Raw genomic sequence first — 20463 nt, 5'->3', positions numbered from 1 at the left:
TTGAGCGTTGCAAGGTTGTGTCAAACTTGGAAACGCGTAGAGAATATTTTCAAAACTTGATTTTGTTTTAGGGCGCAGGAGTGTCGGACTAATGATCGCTGGTTGAGTTGGAACTCCGTGGACAGTGAGGTGGGTTTCACAGTCCAGCAGGCATTTTTTACTCATATCTACGAGAAGGTGGAAGTGAGCTAAGAAGTCGGCTCCGATTATGGCGTGTAGGACTTTAGCGATGATGAATACCCAACGAAAAGTACGACGCAGACCTAGGTCTAAAGTTACAGAACGTTCGCCGTACGTGTGTACGGGAGTTCCCTTTGCCGCTTCGAGTGTGTTAGTGTTGAGGGTTTTCGTCAGGTCGTAACCGTTAGCGGGTACTACACTGACCTCGGCACCAGTGTCAATTAAGAACCTCAAGCCAGTTCGTCGTTCCGTAAGAAAAAATAGTGTGAGACGGTCTGGAGATGTTCCAACAGCACTGGCCGTCCTCAGTTGTTGGATGGAGAGTTTCCCGCAAAAGAACAAGGAGGATAGCAGTTGCGGGCTTGCGTCCCGAACTGAGTGTGGTACCAGCACATTGTAACGCCGCGTTCTCTGGAATGGCTGTTGCGGCGTGGTCTGGATCGTGACCTGTGAATCGGGCGACGAGGTCTTGGTTCATGCAAGTTTTCGGTGATTAACAGTGTGAGCCTGGCTACTTGCGCTTTTAGTCGCTGTAGTTGCGTATCTTGAGATGTTAGCGTCGTGATGGCTAGAGTCGGCGAATCCACGGCCGATGACGCGGTTTCCAGAATTCTATCCGCGAGTTCTGCCATCGCGTCCAGGGAGACGCCTGATGAGGTAGTCAAAATCATGCGTGCATTTGATGGGAGCCGTTGCAGGAACAACTCGCGAAGAATCGAGTCATCTATGGCCGCAGTTCCTATCAGTTGCCTCATGCGTCGCAGAAGCTGAGATGGCTTGCGGTCTCCCAGTTCTTCCTCGGTGAGGAGTTCTCGAAGACGTCGCTGTTCCGACGCCGTTGTACGCTTGACAAGCTCGTGCTTGAGCCTGTCGTTTGGCAACTCTGTGGGCGGCGTCATGATGATGTCCCTGACTTCGGCAGCTTCACTGGGGCTGAGTGCGCTGACAGCGTAGTGGAACTTGGTCACTTGCGATGATATGCCTCGCGTAGCGAATAGGGATTCGACGTGGGCAAACCACAAGGCGGGATCAGCGGGCCAAAAGGGTGGAAGTTTAAGGGAGACAACTCCAATTAGTGGTGTAGGCTCACCGTTAGCTTGCATGGTTACGTTGTTCGACGACTCTGGATGAGTGGGTCGATCACGTCCGGGTCACCATTGTGGAGTCGTGAGACGTCATGTTTGAAACAGCCGCTTTATAACATCCGTAGGATTAGAATGGCTAGAGTCCCGGGAGCACCACACGCGCACCCGATTGCGTGCCTGAGTAGTCCTCTTCTTCCTTACTCTAGCGGGCCGCTACAGCTCTATTAGAAGAAGGAAGATCAAGCTGACGTATATGACTCAGTCTATCTTTGTCAGAGTTTGTCTCTGACCCTGGCGTTGTGGATTTGCGTGTATCTGCATAAAATTATAATTTACCTGTTTTCTTTTTTTGGTTTTTGTATTGCTTGCAGTGGGACGCTAAGTAGCTGAAAAACAAAGCGAAAAGCAGAAATAAAATTGAATGCTCCGGTTCACTCAGAAGAGCACCATTTATGATCATATTTAGGGTTCTACGTTTTCGGTTTAAAACCCTATATTATTCGATTTTTGCGCCCCGATCTCGTTTTATGAAAATCGGGTTAAACCTGATTTCTCTTCGAAACTAAGCGTTGAAATGAGCTGAATTTATGAAGAAGAAAAAAAAAATTGTGGATCTGTTTCAAATGTGTTTTCTCGGTCACTCGTGTGATTGTCAAGAGCTTCTTCAATATGCGTTACGTCGGCATAGATTCGCTTCAGAATGGGTCAGAGGGTGAAACGATTTTGTGCGCTCGAGAATCATTCTGTATTATAGACTTTGTCGACGCTTGTTTGAGTAGAAAATTGCTTCATGTATTTCCCCTCAATAAATAGAACTCGATAAAAGCCCGAATTTCGAATTGGTCCTATAGGTAAAAAATCCAAAGTAGTCCCAGGTGAACACAAGTTGATCCCCTTGCCAGCAAGTCGTTCCAGTTGAGGACTACTTTGATTTAAGTGGTTCCAGTTTGAACTACAAGTGGTCATGGTCAGACAACCACTTTGAAGTAAGTGGTTCCACTTGCTTTCCAAGTGGTCATGGTCAGAAAACCGTAAGTCACAGCATTCCAAGTGCTCCTGAGCATAATCAGCACTTGCATTCCAAGTGCTGATTATAGAAAACTACTTTGAACTGGTTCCAGTGCTCTCCAGGTGGTTCTACTTGCCTTCCAAGCCATTGTAACGGGATGAATTTTGACTCCGATTCTTAAATAATATGGGTTGCCATTTGGCATATCGAATGAATTCCAAACGGTAAAAATTTTATTGGGACTCAGCCCAAAAATTACACATATTATTTTAAATAAAAATGAGGACAAATGACATTAAAATAAAATAATTTTTTTCGGTTTTATGTTAAACCCAATTACTCAAATATCGCGTCTAAAAAATATGGTGATACAACTTAACAAAAATACTTCACGAAGAAGCTTTTTCTTTTGGGCTAAAATTAGAGGGAATCGTTTGGAAGCATCATTGCAGTCTGGGCAAAGATGGCGGCCGCGAGGAAGCTCGCACATGGTACCAGACCCATCAAAGACATGCACGGCAACTGTGGCATGGTTACGGCAGAATCAAGAAAGTTATGTTGTTTTATTGCTGCGAGTGCTGAATAGCGCAGTGATAATTATTTATTTGGACCTGCCACCTCGTTCGAGCCCAGAGCATGGATAACGAACAGTTTATTGGGGCAAGGTAAGGAAACTTCTTTGTATTCTTCGAGCTTACTCCATTGCAAAGGGGCAATTTCGGAATAATAAATATGTTGAGACATTTACAGCTTTATGGTAATTGCACGATAGAAACCTGAACGAAAAAAAGCTTTACAGAAGAACATTTTCCGAGCTGTCAGTTCGAATGATTTTCGGGGTGTCAGCGCAAAAAGAAAAGCGTTGTTGGTATCCCAAAAATTAACTCTTTTTTTCTGCGACTGAAACTGTGTGGAGAGAAAAACTAACGCGTCTTTTATAGTTTATGATTGTCAAAAAATAATTCTAAACCATATTTACGGAAAGTAAAAAATTTATATCGCCCCTTTATTGACGCGCCGAACGAGCATAGCGCAGCTGACCCAATATGAGCCAAGTGTTTACCCATGTGTTGTAGGTCAAGGCATTGTTACATTTGTCCAAAACGCTTATTAGATATGCAAATTAACTGATGCGTGTTTCACATGGAGGGTACAGTGTCGTTCATAAATGGCAGACGGTGATCTTGTTGTCAACTGCATCCAAGTTCTACAAACTGTTGGAATCAACGTTCAGTCTTTACTATTTAGGTATCCTGCTAAAGTCAAAATAAAGCGTTCATTTCACATATCCACACCGTTGTGCAACCTTTGCATAAAATTAATGTCCAGTTAAACGAAGTGTTTGTCCTAGCTTGATAAGCATGCCACTAAATAGTATATTAAAAAATATATATAGGCTCATTTTTTGTATTTTGTGTTTCCGAGGCCTTTTGCCTTAATCGGAGTTCACATCTGTACGTAGGTTGCTTAAATTTTATTGTTTTGTCTGAAGAACATAAAGCTGACATATATTCTATAGCCTCAGGGCAGTAAACAGGAGGTGTCTCGGTTGGCTGCTAGTTAGCGCAATTGGTATTAAAAAAGAGCAACATTCCGAAGGTCATGCTAGCAAGTAATTAGACAAGAGCGTGGCGTCACAGTTTGAAGGGACACTCAAATGCATGAGCACAGATCCAATGACTGCGGCTGCAGTCTGTCTCAGAGTTCAGAAAATTTCACATAAGATTTGTCGAACCAAATTTCATTGTCTCTACGGCACAATTTTTCTTAACGGAAGATCCTATTGTCAGTGATACATCATGGCAGATGGCACCAGATAATATTGAAAAGTAAGCTCTAATTGTTATCAAGTAACGCCTAGAAAACAACAAACGAACATTTAATGACACTTTAGGAATAAGAGATACAAGTATTCTAGTACATGAAACCCTTAATTTCTTCCCCATTAGGCAGCTGATCATTCACAGCCTCACAACCACTTCCTTTGTACAAACAAAATACTAAAGTAACCAGCATGCAGACTTGTACGTAATCCGTTACAAGTAACGAAATTACTTGTAATCCCTTACATTTATCAGTAATTTTGTAACGGAATAATTACATATTTTCTAGAGTAATTTTAAAGTAATTTCCTTACATTTTTGACGTAACGGATTCCTTGTAATCCGGTACTTTTCTTTTTGTCAGGACACGCCCCCCCCCCCCCCCCCCCCAAATTCTAAATATTTTTTTTTCATTTTTGTAAAGTCGAGCGCAGTGACACTGTCACGCGAATTGACCAGCGCAAAGTAAGGCTTGACACTCTTCAGTTCCGCAAAGCCTTTTCTTGCAACACTAAGCCCCTGAAACTATTTTTTTAGACCCTACAACAATGTAAAAAAATCCAAATGAACATTTCTACAAAAAAAAAAGGGGGGGGGGGAAGCTATTTCCGTTTTTTTTTTAGTCCCTTTGTTTTTTTCTTTGCGGGCGAAGACGGCGAGAGGAGGACACCAAGTGATTGTGCGCCTCTTCGAGAAGCTCGAGGCGCTAAGTGCACTGAAAAGAATTAACAATGTCCTTCTCGGTTATAGTGACTAAACCAATTTTCATAATGTCACAATACGCGACAACGCTCCGTCTACCCTACCCTTTCTGTGAGTCAGCTTTTTGCGAGAACTTTGAAAATGGTAATAGTCTTCCTTTCTTCTTCGTCCTGCTTTGCCCCAGCAGGACGCATCTTTTCTCAAACAGATATTTTTACAAATAAAACATATTGGTGGATGACGTAGACTTGATATTCTGGGCTTGAGGAGAGAGTGAAATTCGTGAGGCGCAGCTCACTTAGTACTCTACCCTTTGCTGCCCGTGGCATCAGCGGACGTCTATCTGGAGAACACCGGAGTAAACTGCAGTCAGTTCGTGCTCCGTGCGTTTTTGAACGGCACCAAGAAAGGTACACACGGCAAACGCACATTTACATTTCCTTGTTTTAACCGACGTTCTAATTAATTGTTATTATGAATGTCCTTCGTTTTCTTGTATTACTTATATTTGTATACTGGAAACTTCTTTTTATTCACCAACGTCTCAAGTGAGGCTCGAACTGTTCAGAACCAAAGGAAAAAGAATACCGAACCAAACTTTATTTATTATTTAATTATCACCTCACTGTTACAACTATGTTTTACTATTGATGGCTTCCACAGCTTCGAGACTTAGACATTGGAAAATTTTAGTAGATCGGTCCCGATGACTCCAATAACGATATCCGATACTTCGCCGCCGTCTTTGCGTATACATCATATCGTTATCGGGTACCGTTATCGCGGGTATCGGAGGTATCGGAAGGATCTACTAAATCTCTCAAATAGCAAGCAACGGCTGCAACGACGAAGCTTTGCTCTACATTCGAGGTAAATAGTACTTCCCTTGCTTCGCTGAAAAAGCTCAATGCAGAGCATGAAGCATTCGCGAGGAACAATATGGCACTCCCATCCAGTGCCTCAGCTCAAATGGAGTTCAGCGTAGCAGTCGACATATTGAGTAAGAAATAACGCAAAATGTCTGACGAGACTTTCGAGAGACAGCAGTTGCTCAAAATACTCAAGGTCATTAAATAGAACAGGTTGCAACAATAAGAACTTCAATAACCCTCTTCCCTTTGTTTCTTACTTGAGGACAATATTGTTGAAAGTAACGCCACGAAAGTAACGGATTACTTTTTGGAGTAACGGTTAGTTACTTTTATGAGAGGGTAATTGTAATTGTAATAAATTACAATTTAGCCTTGAGTAATTGTAAGTGTAATTCCTTACCATTTTTAGTAACGTGTACAAGTCTGCCAGCATGCATATTGCGTTTTCATTTCGTTGTTTTTCATCACTGTCACCAGAAGTCAATTCCAACTGGGACCACTTGCAACTAGGATTATATCCAACTGGAACCACTTGCAAGTGGAATCATTTCAACGCGGTTTATGGAACTAGAACCATAGTTCAAGTGGAACCACTGCAAAGTAATTTATGGAACTGCTATCAGTGGAAGCCCTTGCAAATGGTTCCAGTTGCATAAACCACTGGCAAGTAGTTTGTAGTACTGGCACCATTTTCAAGTGGGGCCATTTGGAAGTGGTTCCAGTTCGATAACACACTTTGAAGTGGGTCCATTTTGGATTTTCACCTGGGGTTTCCGGAAACACGTGATTTCTCGGCGATTATGGTCCTGCAAAAATAGTACCCGATTTTTACCTCCAATTTTTGAAAAACATAAAACCCGAAAACCAAGAACCTTACTCATTCTCAGCTGGAATCAAATTATTCTTGCTCCATATCTTCTTTCTTTTTATCACAACATTTTATGCACAAAGAAAGACTCAAATGTTGGCAAACGCTAATAAAATATTTATGCTAGAATTTTGTGCTTTGTAAAGGAGCCATTTAAAATAATATAGTATATCTGGTGTAACCTAGTTCAGTCATCAATTAAAAATTATACGATATTTATTCTTATTCTCTGCCCCAAAGAAAAGTGTGGGCGTGCAATCTTTGATTGGCGATTGAGGTGCATATACGCGGGCGACTATAACTTAATTTTTTTTTTTCGTACATAGTTCTAGAACTTTGTCACCGAGTATTTTCTAGAAACAATGTTTATGCCTATGAAAACGGAGATCGTGTTTCCATTTGCGGCTTAACAGTCCCTCTACAGATTGTAATAATACGCCACATCCTCCCATTTACGTACACCTTTCGGTAGGAGTGTTAGGTAGTGCTGCTTTTTGCATGCATATTATGATCAGTTCTAAGGGCTTCAATCGAGGGACCGTTCTCGCACGTGCGGTTGTCAGCTTGCATTCTATACTAGGGGACAACTTTTTTTCTGGCAATGAAGCCAAAGGTATCGTTATAGACCCTTTTACGTTTTACAAGCAAAAACCGATACTTGCGTCCCAAGCGACTTTCGTTCGACCCGTTTTTGTAAGCCTGTCAAGCTGGTTTATGTCACCAGTGCTAGAAAAACGTAGATGCCACACAGACAACAAAGTTGGAGGTTTAGCGGGGTTTTCAGCTGTACAATTTGGTGTCTTGGAAGAAACAAATTGGTTTACAAAAATATCTGAAACATTTTGACAGAACTTGCACATTTTGGTTTTTATGGCGTTCACCTGGAGATGTTGCTCAAAAAAATGTTTCATTGGCGTTTCAATCAGCGGCTTTGTTCTTTCTTTTTATGAACCGGACGTCAAAGACTGGAAGCCCGCTTTGTGGCGTTCGCAGAAAAAAAAAGGTCTACACACATGAGCTTGCGCACTTTGATCGCAGTAAAAGCCGTGGACGAGGTATCTTTGCTTCTTCTGATATGCCAGAAAACGTTGTCCCCGAGTATAGCCAACCACGAAATAGTGCTGCCATGTCTGAGCTAAATTGACGGACGAATTTCTGTTGATATGTAGTCAAGCTGTGGGCACACGAGCTCTTGCTAATTTTGAGTGTCCTATAGCCCCTTGATAAAATTCACACTTCGCGCTTTTTCCGAGTTTCGACAACCATTGTCGTGCGAACGCTCAAAACACACGCTTCCAAGTGCCGCCGATTTCAGTACTGCGTCGTAATTTGTTTCCAAGATCTGTACAAAGCGCGAGCTTCGGATTTTGTGTAAGCTCATGCTACTTGCAAGTCAAATACAACAAGCGGGTTTGTATTGTCTAGAGTCAATGGATAAAATGCACAGTATTCAGTGACACTTGCATTGCCTATAAAGCTGTGCACGCTCACCCTTTAGTTTTGATACGCCGCGGAAAGTTGTGCAAGATTTTAGAAGACTATAGTTAAACGTGAAGGGACGATGCACGCATGAGTGCGAGTCGCGATCCATGGCCAAGCCTTAGTTAATCCTTTCTTTGAGTAAGTACCAAAAAACGTTCGCAAACATCAGAAATGAAGCAGATCGCTTCCAGCTCAGCTCGAATTCGGTCACAATACAAAGTTTCAAGGGACCGTTCACACCTCCGCTCGTTCAAGCGTATAGGATCGCCAACCGACGTGCCAGAAATTCATCCCCGCTTCGATCACAACAGTGTGATTCTGCTCGCAGAAAATGAAGGAAGAGACTGAAAATGTCAGTAAAATGAACCGCCTTTGCGTACCCACGCATTGGTACGCAGAGGTTCTGCTGGGGGAGATTCAACTAAACAAAAATAAAGGAAAACCACAACGTCCTGTTTCTATCTCCGCCAAAGTAGATCATATACTACTTCCACACACCGAACGAAATTCGTCGGCCATTACAAGCTGCCTCAGGTTTTCCTGGCTCTGTTCTTCTGAAACTACCCGCCTGTCACCCGTCTACTCAAAACCCTTACTGTATTTTTATATATTTCTCAATTTGGCAAATTCATTTTCGTTTGTTTATTCGGATCCAGGAGAAGAGCCTGCAAATGATCCACAGAACCCCTTTGCAAAAACTGCTTCCCTCAAAAACGCTATCTGCTTCAGACAACAATTGCAACCTGGGCCCTACCTAACTCGACAAGCAATAGACAAACGCCACTCCCTAATAATTCAGATGCTCCATTTTATGTCTCACTAACGTGGCGGACACTGAGTTTTGCCTGGCCAAATAAACAAATTGCTCTTGAAAGTTTCTTGGAGGCTTCCACAGCACCGTCTGTACGCACGCATGGTTTTGGTGTGTGTATTGGTGACGCTAATCGGTAAAAAACAATGTCAACGGGTTTTACTTAAAAGGGGTCGCGAAATGTCCGAAAAGATTTATGTGAATGTTTTTTTTTTTTTTGAAATTTGGTTTTGTTGGTACTTTTTGTATAACCCACGTGGATTTGTTTAATCCTCGGAATTCATCTACAAGCGTAAAAATATAATTTTGGTTTCCCAGACCTCAATTCTTCAAATACTTCGCTATATGAATTGTTTTGTTTTATTTGCACTATGGTCAGGTAGATTTAACTTCAAAAATTAAAGTCAGAGCGTCTGATATCGCTTCTACCGCGGCGCCATGACGACGTCACGCTTTCAAGTTAACGGATGACATCATATGTATTATACGTTGTTCAGATAATTGTAAGATGGCCGACACCTTCGGTCCCTAGCGTCGCCTATTACACCGCGGTCGCCTTTTAGGCTCCGAATCGTACGCCGGCTCTGTGCGCTGTTTGCGCTACCATCGGTTTTGCTAGATGGCGGGCTTTCTGGGAACCGTTTGCCACTTCAATCGGTAGCGCCGTTTCCCGACACGAGCGTCACCTGTCGAGCCGCGAATGCGGCAAATGCGCCAGCGCGTCCCTCAAAAAAATGTCCTGTTTAGGTCGCAGAACAAAAACCAAAATGCTGGAAATACAAACGAAAGGAGTCGCCTTTGCCTACTTGAGGAGCGGCATATCCATGTAATGCGAAGGAAGATTTGGTAAAACAAAACTAAAAGAAAGCCGTCAAGTTTTAGGCGCATTAAAAAATTCTGCGTCTTTCGTAAATATCTCAACTCTGATGTGTTAGTAACCGAAAGGTCTGGCGCGTCCTTCTGCCTGCTTACTTTGCGTAGTATAGAGCTCGAATCCTCTCTTGAGAATTTTTCTTATCGCTTCACTTTATTTTATTATAATTCTGACAAACAAGCACGTACACAGCCATATTCCGCAACGAATACAATCTGTGGAACGACGAGCAGTGCCTTTAGCATGTTCACCAAACGAGAGAAAACCCGCATGTTGGAAGATGGGGAAGAAAGATGGTGCGGCTTCTGCATTTCTTTCTGTGATTACTAACTGGCCGCTAGACTAACCTTTTCTAATCCTAAACGGCGACGTAAAAAGGAGTGTTTCTTTCCTTCTTTCCTTTTGCGAAAAAAACGCCGAGAAAATCAAGGAGAGGGCAGAGTTAGCTTCCTTCTTTCTTCTTGTTGGCCGTCCTTTAAAAGGTATATCTTACAGAAATGAGAAAGGCGTCAAAATGAAATGAACACCGCTGCTATAATGTTTGAAGCATTAGTTCAAAAGTAACTTCCACGAATAATCATCTGCCATGGTCGTCTTGGCATTCTCTGTAAGAATATTCTTTGCGGTATCTGCTATAGGGGAAGCAGGAGGGGTTCGTGCTATTGACATTTTGCAGCAGCTATGCATGGGCGCCGCCATACCCGACCTTCACTGTTTGTTTCCTCTTATTACGTTGCAGGTTATTGCCATTTTAGATTCTACTGTGTCCTTTTCTCCAACATTGGCCATGGTGGAGGTTCGTCAGCGCCCGTTTCACTGCCTCCGCCTCCGGGTAAGTCAAGAGAAGGTCAGCAATGGCGGCTGTAATCTGGCGTGTGTGCAAAGCGGCTATACAACGAGGCCAGGATTGGTTTTCAGATAAACTTTTCCTGCGATCGGAACAGCAAAAAGACAGCGATGAAGACACTGTACACCACGCTTGCTTTGACCGTCGTCATAACGGCACTGATGGCAGATGTCACTGGTTCATTTGAGGTAAATTATACTCTTGAAAATATTCGCAGACCTTTCATTTCTGTTTAAATCCAGCACACCTTTTTACAAATGGTGGTCGTCAGGTAACCTTCTAGGCGTTGATTATATAGAAATTTACACAAAAAGTATTCCTTGGCACTTCAGGTTTTCCTGGTTCACCCACTGTTCGTTTGTAACCATTTTCTTGGCCTGGAGAGTTGGATTTTAAGTGGCTTGGTTCCAACAGCGCAGCAAACAGCGAACATTTATCACAGAAAAGCCGGTATACGCATCCCTGGCAACTGATTTAACACCTTACTGCCAAAAACTGGCCGTAATGCTACAACATGCCATACTGCAAATGTTTTCTTGGAGTATACCAAGCATGCTATGTCATGTTATTGACAAACAGAAAACTCGTGTTTTCCACCTTGCCACTAACGATTTTTTTTATAGTTTTAATACGGAAATGGGCTATGACTCTGCCTTATTTTTTCGAAGACTTAGTGAAATAAATTTAGGCGCAGAGACTGGAATGCATTGCACCACGTTCATTGTACCGCAAGAAACCCGCTATATTAATTGAAACATAAAGCGAAAGTCCTAAATATTTACAAGGCCGCACTGTAACATAAAACTCATACCTGTGGATTTTTCATTTTATACTTTACAGGGACAGCGGCCCAGTGTGGCCTCCTAACGTTTCTTTTCGACCTCGTCCTCCTGGAGGTGTGGGTAAGCCGTGCTTTATCGGCTCCGATTGCATAAGTGGCACGTGCTGTGTACGATCAAGTTCCAATCATTCGCGCACCTGCCAGAATTTGGGGCTATACGAACAAGAGTGTTCGGATAGCCCAATCAAAGGTCAAGTTTACGACGACCACTGTCCGTGCACGCCAGGTAATTGCTGCGCACCCCTTTTGCGGGAAACCCCAATTTCATCAAAGTTGTGATCAACTTTGGAAAGTACGTCATTTCATTTATTGCTCGTTTTTATAAAGTTAAAATGGAACTATTTACGTTTTAATGAATTTCGGGTTCTAAGAAACAGTACTGTACTTGATAATTGTTATATAAAGTAGAAAAGCTCAACATTAGTTATGGCGTTGTCTTCTCACTACGAAGTTCCCCACTACGAAAATCAAATTTCTGAAAGACTCCGAAAACATTTCGAGTATAAAATGCAAAGCAAAATACGAAGGAAAACAAAATTCTAGATTGTATCTAGAAAAAAAAAAGAATACCTTCGTGTGGCCGTCGGGTTTTTATATAGTCAACTAGATGGTTTGCATAGCTGAGTCTCTTAGCACAAATATCAAAGGGCAGTGAACATTCCGCTAAAAGACTTTCTCTTAGCGGAACGGAACGTCTGCTGCGCGAAGAAAAAACAAATCGCACGGTCGGGTGTAGTCACGTGACTTCAGACTTGTACGTAACGCGTTACAAGTAATTGATTACTTGTAATCAATTACAGTTAAGTGTAATTTTGTAACGCTTCAATTACATTTGTCAAGCTGTAACGCTCGGAGTAATTCAATTACTTTTTTTCTGTAATCAATTACAAAACCAATTACACAATTACCAATTACATTTTTCATTCCACAATTGTTTTTCTCACAAAAATCAACATGGTCACTCAGCCATGGAGCAAAACTGATTGACATTTTTTTAACATCTAAAAAAAATAAAACTAGGATTAGTCGGCAAATCCTTTTTTCTTTTGCGCCACGCTCTTCTACATGCGCGCCACCAGCCTTGGCTGGGGAGTTCCGGATCTCGTTGCAGATTGCTGATAAAGTCGACGGGAAGCGGGAACTCGCTATTGACTTTTTAGTGGGCTTTGTTCCTTAGGTCGACGCGTCAGCTACACGACAAGGTCCGGGTCTGAAAACAAAAAAGGGAACAATAACCAAACAAAATTGTGTACGCAATATTTTACTGTGTATTTGTGTATTTCTGTCATCGCAATAAGAAGTAACGTGAAAGTAACTTGAAAAGTAATCAATTACTTTGTAGTAATTGTTCAATTACTTCTCGGAGGCAGTAATCAGTAACGGTAATCGGTTACTTTTTTGACTGTAGTAATTGTAATTGTAATCAGTTACTTTTTTTCAGTAACGTGTACAAGTCTGCGTGACTTCCGCCACTCACTCTCTCCTCTCCACTTCTCCGTGCAGTGCGGGGGTTTCGGTTTCGGTTTCGAACAGTTGCGTTTTTTTTTGGCGTTATTAAAAAAAATACGTGACTCTGTAGCAAAATATTACTTGGGTGGTATTCCGACAACCATAAAAAATCACCTAACAAAAAAATGAAAAAAAAATGAAAAAAAATTGGGAGATGTCAGTGTCCCGCTGTGCACCAGCTGTAAGCCCTCTCCCCCTCCCGCCCTCGCACCCCCTCTTCCATTTCTGCATCCTCATACCCTTCCCCTTCACGACAAGGCATGAAACCGGTCGCGTCGTACCTCTTCTAAATATGAATAAAGCGTGTCCAACAACAACACTAATTTCAGTGCTTAGCTTAAACAATTTCAGAGTTGATGTTTCGACCTTTGTGAAGTAAAGAGCCAAAAACCGCTTTCGCCTGCATGTGCTAGTTTTGATTGTAAAAATGAACAAAGACTGAGGTTCTCGGCACCTCTCAACTCCTTCACCATCTTCCGAGTCACGTGCGCTGTGACGTCAATGAGGGACGCGCGGGGTTCCGGTGAAGCTCTCTCTCTATACACGAACTCATCTCTGTTACGTCACGGCGCGGTGGTGGCGCGTCGGGCGCACTTCCGGTAAGGGGCTGTGGGCAGAAGTCCCCGTGTGAGACGTGTATTCCTGCGTTGTTTTGAAAGGAAGTAGACAAAACCCTGCCTTTTTGTTAAAATGCCGCGACTGGGGCTGTATCAAAACAGTCTACGTAGGTTTGAAGGTCAGTTTTCGTGTGCTCTTTTCGTCCGAGAACGTGGATATGTGCTGTGAAAAAGGAAAACCAGACGCGGTCGGACCACGATTGCTTGGGCGGGAAGCACTTTGGGTTAAATTCACGAATAATTGTGCTGATCAGATTTATTTGCTTTGTTGCAACATGAACTCCAGAAAACCGTCAAGTTGTACGGACCACCTGCGGACTACGTTCAGTGCGTCTTCAAGTTCAAACGGCCGCGTGATCGTTTGAACTCTCGTCTGCTCTTTCAGACATTTATGCTTGTCGTCTGCTCTATAGACGATACCGGCCCGTAGACCCAACGTGGGTCCGGTACTTGCGATGAGAAGTAAGTGCGGGCCCCAAACTACTTAAGTTTGAAAATTGGTAAGCAGGCTCGATGTAAACAGTAGATACAAGGAGATGTTGATAATTGTTACCAATGGCCATCACCGACTTGGTATCCCTAATTCACTGGGTCCGATTCTGCTCGCGATTTTCAGTATCGACGTCGACATCTCAGCTACGGTTGAGGCTTTTGCAGCCCGAGCGACGTCATGACTGAAAGTAGCGAGTAGAAAGTCACCATGTGAATCAAGCTTTAGCGTCCATTCTGCGGCGTCCACGCGGGATGAATTGCCGCTTGTTACATTATTTAAGCGAAGTTTTGCGGTGTAACGATCCTCGTTAATTTCGCTGAGGCCGCCCAAGTAGTCAGACATTGCCAGGAAGACGTAGAATCACCAATTCGAACGCGTAAAAGGGAAGGGGGACTCACATCGACGCTGAAAACATCGCATTTCAATGGTTTGTTTATGGGCGGCGGCGAGCTTTTTGCCCACACCCCCATCGCGCATGCGCGGTGCCGGTGGCATCCGGTAGGGGCGCTCCGGTTTGTTTGTAAACATGATGTAGGAGGTAGGAGAAGCTCCACCCACAAGCGTGATGCGCCCGTTTCAAATCCATCCGCAGTCGAAAGAAGAGTTCACTGGAAACGCTTCTTGTTCCGTTCCAGTGGATAGATAATGGCCACAAAGAAGTGCCAACATGTCTTCGACCCCCACTTTTTCAGAAAGCGGCATTTGTATTCATGGGAGGGGGTACCGAGCCCCTGAAAGCAGCCTTTCTATCCATCGGAGGGGGAAGCTAATCCCCGAAAGTCGTATTTGTTAGCATCGGAGGGGAAAAACTCTAATCTCCCTCTCGTGGCTTCCCCAATGCTAAGTCAAAGTCGAAAGATAAAGCAAATATGTGCAGAAAGGCAAGACACTCCTCGCGCGTTGGCCACGACGTCACGGAAACAATGGGACGCTATTGGATGCAGAGGTTGCGGAGGGATATATGATTCCCTTTGCATTTGCCGCTACCTTCTTAACCTGTACCTTACTATAGACCATTCCATTTAGCGCTCTCTGGGCGGCACCATTTTGTTCGACCGCAGCGCCCTCTCCACACATCCGGGAAGTTCAGCAGGTTCGGCGGGGTAAAACGAGAGAGAGGGCACGCCGCCGACTCCGCTAGCAGACGACAAACCGGGAGGTTGCCGTTCTCCATCTTTGGGCTGTATCGGCGGGCTCTACCGAACATCGAACTCTCGCTCGTGGCTGCCGTTGTGAAGTGGTTCGCGTTCTTTGAATAGTTCTGGCTACTCCAAAATCAGCCTATAGCTCTCTGTTGTTCTATTTCGGTAAATGATCAACTTGCATATCTTTTTTCCGTTACTTAAATAGCAGTTGAGTCAGCCGGCAGTACTACCCTCAACTACTGCTTGTATTGCGGCAGGAGAGCACGTTTTATTTATTATTTCAGACTTCCACTCATGGTCGCTAAAGGCCTACACCAGTACGAGCTTTTGTATAATAAAAAAGGTACAACAACCGGATTTTTTTTTCGCCAAAGAGACCGGCCAATCTGACACAGTTTTCCCTATTTTTGTGTTTTATTTACACGCAGGTAACAGCGCAATTGGACCCTGTGAGTCTTTTTTATCTAGCATAGTATTACACGATAACTGGCATACCAAAATCTGCGCATCTGCGCTTGAAAGTTCCAAAATGACGCGATTTTAAACAGAGTTTGCACGCCAGCCGGACGCTAGCTACAGCCCACTCGGCGGAGCGGACGAAATACGGGGTGAGAGGGGGAGTGCATTTTTTTCTCTTTTACCCTCTCTGCTATGACCCTAATGGAACGGTCTATAGAGCCACCAGTGAGCAGCGAGAACTCACCCGCTCGCGACCACGTGACCACGTACTTGTGCAGCACGAAAGGAGGAAAGTCTCATCAGGGTCCGGCCATCCGCGTCCGGCTCCGCTCCCGTCCCCCTCCGGCTTCTGGCGGCTGTTCGTGGTGGCAGATAGAGCTGACGGTTTTGTTGATCTCCGATAGCGCCACTACAACTCCGTATAATAAAAGTTTCGCCGATGATACCAGGTTTTTGAAGCATTTATATTTACAAGCATATCGCAGTTAAGAGATTTGTTACTTGGTGGCGTTAACGCGTTACGACCTCGCTTAGTCGAAGTACCCGAAGGCTGAACGAGCGCACCATCTCATCGATCTCATTGCCCCACCGCCACTACACTACAGCGTTCGAGGAGTTCTCGCGCTGCAGGCTGCTGGCGGTTGTGTGTTTAGAACATCATGTCAACATGACGATTAATACTACGATGTCGACATTAGCCAGCTACGCCGGCGCCAGCCCGCTTTCCGCGAGATCGTAGTCAAGCTATTCGGTTACTCGGTGAAGCTGCGCTGACGGTGCGCACATACTACTTCAGCGCCTTCACGCTCTTTCCGTAGTAAAAGCCCTTACTACAAAAATGAGAGGCGCACGAGCGTGCGATACAACGTAGGAGCGAGACGGACAGGTTTTGCAGTCTCTCATGATCGTTCGCAAACGGGTGAACCAGACACCGCGTTCTTGTCCAAGCCCTCTTCCGCACAATAGCACGGCGTTTCGCCACAAACGCGCAGGAATGTTAGCGACCATTTGATCCGTCCAAGGAAGCACTCTTCGAAGGGGACCGCGGCCGCCCAGTCAGTCCGGCCGTCAACACGACGGCTCAAAGAAGCTTGCCGTCTCCTGGGGCAATTCAATGCGGCCAAATCAACGGTGGCATTCTCCGCCATCTCTCGTTTACGCGTACAGGCCATGCTCTTACGAGGCTTATAACATCAGTACTCCGCAATGAAGATCCAGAGGTATCCAGCGGTGTGAAAATTATAAATCGTTTAATTCGTTTCTTCTTTTTTTTTTTTAATTGCGTCGGTTTGCTATGTTGCATAGATTCAAAGATAACATTGCATTCCCGTTTCCTGGAAGAACTTCAGAAGCGAACGGGGATGCGGGAATTTTGTCCAACGGTGAAGGTCTCGCGGCCAGTTAAGATAGAGGTCCATGCGGCTAAGATTGCACCGACGGGTCGCTTGAAAGCCCGGACACGTCCAAAGCAGGTGCTCGAGATCCGGCTCCCAGTTGGGGCGTGACAAAAGGAACAGCAGGTGGATGTCGTGGTATGACCCCATCTGGCGCGGACAGTCGGTCTGATTGCTGCATTCAAACGAACTCTTTGGAGCAAAATCTCTTCTGGGCGGGTAAAACCGCCAGAGAGGTTGGGACCACACGGAGGAATAAGAGCTCATGTGGTGTGCCGCAGAGACCCCTTGTGAATGACTGCAGACTATCATCCCTGACCGGTAACTCCGTTTGAGGATGACAGGCAGTACCTGCCGCGGCATGAGCGGGAACACTATAGAACGGCGAATCCAGCAGACTGGGACCGGGCTGGGGACTGGGCCACAAACCGATGACAGTCCGTTGCCACACTGAAGTGGGGTCAACACGACGTAAGGCGTGGACAGGCTGCATCGAGTCGGTGTAAAAAAGAACACAAGAAGGGCGCAGAGTAGCAGTTGATCCGCTAAGTGATGACGTCACAACATGACGCTCCACTTCAAACAAATCGTTGCCATTGTCGTTGTTACGGACAAAAGCATTGAGGCTTGACGTGAGGTTGGAAATAGTCTGATAAAGAAGTAAATATATTTCGTAAGCATTGTGACTTCTCAATTACGGTCAAGAAATTTCCTGACATCTTAGTACCATCAAGCGATGACGAAAGCCCGTAATAAAGTTTCACAACCAGTTGCGCCTTTCCAGCAGACGACGCAATGCCTTCGCGTGTTCAGTGGTTCTTTCTGAGGGAGTACACGACCACATTGAATGAGGTTGGTGTCGATCGACGAAATTTCTCTCCTCAGGGTCAACTTTCTGGGGGATTTGGGAAGCAACGAGTCCTCGTACGCAGCTTTGATCGACGCTCGAGATGCGCGAGCGCCTCTACGTGGACCTCGCTTACGCAATATTTGAGAAGCTGAAAACAAGGTGAAGCCGAATAACGTACGACGACGACGACGTGAAGTATATCAAGGTCGAAGTGCAGGCCAGCGCACGTTTTAAGGATTTTTGACAGCACAGTTGACTCAGTACACATCTGTTTGATCAAACGGACTGTCCGAACCAGATATATAATGTCGTAGATGAAAACAGATTGACAAGCGTATAAAACAGAATATGACACTTAATCGGCAAACTTGCGCCTAGAAACAAAAGTGAGGATGAGCGTCGAATGTGGCAGCAGCGAGCGACGATTTGTCGGCGTGACAGCTGCCTGTGAGTGGGCAAAGTCGCCCTCGGCTCCATCTACTACACTCGGAATCTCCACCTAGAAGGTTCGTTAGTGAGCTAGGGCGAGATGGACTAGGCAAGGCCTTTCTGGCCTCCTTTCCTTTTACACTCGGGGCAAAAGGAAACTCGAATCTTCTAGAGGAACGGAGAAGCGTTCCTTCTCAGTCATGCACGCTTGGGGTCTTAATTAAAACTGAAGAATCAGCGGGAAGTTTTTCTCAGTTTCATGATTACAAGAGAGGTACGAAACACACCCATATTGCGAGCCTGAAAAACGAAGTTTGGGTCTCGAGCCGCTCATGTAAGAGTCAAATGATTGCTTTTTCATTACAATGCATGTTAACTGCAAAATCAGAAAGACGACCCGACGCTGCTTTGATGTCATGTTCTAAACTGATGCTTTTCTCCGTGCATTTTTAGCAGACTTCCATAGGTGTGCTGACTTTCGTCAGACAGTATACCGTATATTGCACGCAAATACAATTCCTTTTTATAAACCTGATTAGTTTTCTTTAGGCGTGCCATGTTCCAAATAAATACAAAATCAAAACAGTATCATTGTGCAGACGATTCAGACTGTTGCAGACGGCATACTCGTACTTCAATCACTCCGTGTGCGTTCGTCGTCTGCAACAGGCATCTCGAGACGTCTCGAGGACCGGAAGTTGCCGGCGCAAATATTTTAAAAACAGCCAATTCGCGGCAGACTTCTGTCGTGGTGAGTGTGAAATCTAGGCTTCCTTTATCTATTATTTTTGCCAAAGGAAAATGCCAAAGGAAAAACAACAACAAAGGAATCGCCGTGCACGCGCTGTTCCACAGCAGAAAGCACGGCACAAGGAGCGCGAGAGCGCTAACAAGGCGCTTCTTTAGCGCTAACAAAGCGCTTCTGAAGCGCTAACAGAGCGTTACATCTCGCGCTAGGAAGCGCCACATGAGCGCTCCTTGGAGCGCTCAAAAAGAAAAAGAAAATTGGGTTTATGGGGATATTTATACAGCGTGTAGTTGGTCAGCCATTAAGGTTGCGACGAGTCACACGCAGTAGATGAGCAATTTAGCCAGTGCGGTACAACCGCTAGCCTGGGGTCTTTAACGTGCACCACGCAGTAGTGATACACGACCGCACGCCGGTATGATGCTCATCCAGATCGAAACGGGCAGGGGTGGGGCTCGAACCCAGGGTCCCTGGGTTCTGCAGCGCGCGCTTTCGCTCCACGCGCGTCAGGCTGGGTGTGCGCTTTAGGCCACTCGGCCGCCGATACCCCCTTTGGAGCGCTCACGTAGCGCTAACTTAGCGCTCCGCCTTGTGTGTGAACCGGCCTTTACTTTAAACAAGGTATCGTGCTCGACTCTACCCCGATTGGAATCATAAGTAATTTTAAAAGCCTTGGAGTAATTTTTTTCTGAACAAATTGTGAATTGTAATTGTAATTGTAATTTATTTGCAGAATGAGTTGACTTGTACGCGGCAGCGTGCGAGGCTAGGCAGAAAGGTGAAAACCCGTACGCATGTGCGCCTGCTAGCCGGCCGCCACGTACAGTGTGGAAGACCGGGGGGGGAAGGGGGGAGGGAGGGAGGGACTAAGAGAAAACATACGAAACAAGCACACACATCCACATAAAGATAATAGTGCAAGTCACTGTTCGTCATCAGGAGCTTGAAGCGACTCGGCGAGAGAAGAGCTTGCACAGCTCCCTGGACTCATCACTTGATGAAGGTAGAGGGTTACGAGTGGCTTGAGGGATGGTCAGGAAATCTCTGATGGCCGCTGGGAGCAGGGATTCACAGTGGCGGGTGGTCCTGCCGCGGAGAGGCTCAGGCTGCCCAGTTCTTTTGTTTAACCGCGCTGCAGAGAACAACGGAGTCCCGGAAAGCGATCCGTCGAGCACCCGGCACAGTGCACGCACCCGTGAGGTCTGTCGCCTCTCGCTAAGGGGTCTCCAACCAAGGAAGCCCAGACGTGCACCGTATGAGCTGTACACTGTGCCTGGCGACCGGCCGCAGATGGCCCGCGCCGCACGGCGTTGCACACTTTCGAGCCGTTCCCTGAGATGCCGCTGGGACGGGGACCAGATGGCCGAGCAGTACTCCATAGTGGGAAGTACGAGTGCCGTGTTGAGCGCGCGCAGAGCTCCCGCT

The 20463-nt window shown here is 45.3% G+C and overlaps 1 pseudogene; it reads left to right on the top strand.

The window, feature by feature from the left end:
• Positions 1-10663: 10663 nt before the first annotated feature.
• LOC120848279 lies at positions 10664-11673 on the top strand (annotated as a pseudogene).
• The last annotated feature ends 8790 nt before the right edge of the window (positions 11674-20463 follow it).

Source organism: Ixodes scapularis, unplaced genomic scaffold, assembly GCF_016920785.2.
Source record: "Ixodes scapularis isolate PalLabHiFi unplaced genomic scaffold, ASM1692078v2 PGA_scaffold4__175_contigs__length_147842914, whole genome shotgun sequence".
Classification (NCBI taxonomy): Eukaryota; Metazoa; Arthropoda; class Arachnida; order Ixodida; family Ixodidae; genus Ixodes; species Ixodes scapularis.
Note: the sequence above shows the minus strand (reverse complement) of the source record. Positions and strands in the feature narration are given on the sequence as shown.